This window comes from Helianthus annuus, chromosome 16, assembly GCF_002127325.2.
Source record: "Helianthus annuus cultivar XRQ/B chromosome 16, HanXRQr2.0-SUNRISE, whole genome shotgun sequence".
NCBI lineage: Eukaryota > Viridiplantae > Streptophyta > Magnoliopsida > Asterales > Asteraceae > Helianthus > Helianthus annuus.
In genome coordinates, this window is record NC_035448.2 from 197,564,563 (window position 1) to 197,565,585 (window position 1,023).

At 44.5% G+C, this 1,023-nt stretch overlaps 1 non-coding gene across 1 annotated transcript; it reads right to left on the reverse strand.

Moving 5' to 3' along the window:
* Window positions 1-376: 376 nt before the first annotated feature.
* On the reverse strand, window positions 377-483 carry LOC118488538. Its single transcript, XR_004885082.1, has one exon. It is a non-coding gene; the product is annotated as a small nucleolar RNA R71 (small nucleolar RNA).
* Window positions 484-1,023: the final 540 nt, after the last annotated feature.

A 1,023-nucleotide genomic window follows, 5' to 3' on the forward strand; every position in this document is an offset into this window, starting at 1 on the left:
GGCGGACCAACGTACCCTTATGGATTATCTACGACCTACCGTAGGTAACCTAGGCACCGCTATCAATGCTCCGAATGTCGAAGCTAATAACTTCGAACTTCGGCCACATTTGATACAAATGCTCCAAAACTCCGCAACCTTCCACGGGCTTGCGGACGAGGATCCCCATCTACATATCACCAATTTCTTATAAATATGTGATACCTTTCGGATCAACGGAGCATCAAATGACGCCATCCGCCTCCGTATGTTTCCTTTCTCACTGAAAGACCGAGCGAAAGCTTGGCTCAACGCCCTCCCAGCTGGATCGGTAAACACCTTGGATGAACTAGCCCAAAAATTTCTATATAAGTATTTCCCTCCCGCTAAAACTGCTAAATTAATGACTGAAATTAATACATATTCACAAGAGGACGGGGAATCCTTATATGAAACTTGGGAAAGGTTCAAGGAGTTATTACGCAAGTGTCCGCATCACGGCCTTGCGATATGGCAACAAGTATCCACTTTCTATAATGGATTGTTGCCACACACAAGGCAGACACTTGATTCTAGCTCCGGGGGACTTTTAGGTAATCGACGCCCACACGAAATATATAATCAAATTGAGGAAATTGCTCAAACCAATTTTCAATGGCACACCCCCCGGGGGAATAAATCTATTGCCCCGGGCGCCCATAAGGTTGATGAAAGCACTTCTTTACAAGCCCAAATCGAGGCCCTTTCTTCAAAGATAAAAAAAATTGGAAATGACAAAAACAGTCTCGGTTATGGCTTGTGAAGGGTGTGGTGGGTCACATGAAAATTGGAGTTGTATGAAAGAAACGGACGATCAACAAGAAATGGTAAACTACATTGATAATAGACCTAGGCCGTCGGGTCCCCCAACGGGAACTTACAACCAAGGATGGCGAAACCACCCAAACCTTGGTTGGAGGGAACCCGGCAATAGTAGTAACCAACAAACCCAACGAACAAACTTTCAACAACCAAGAAATGAGTCACAAAATTTCACTCAACAAA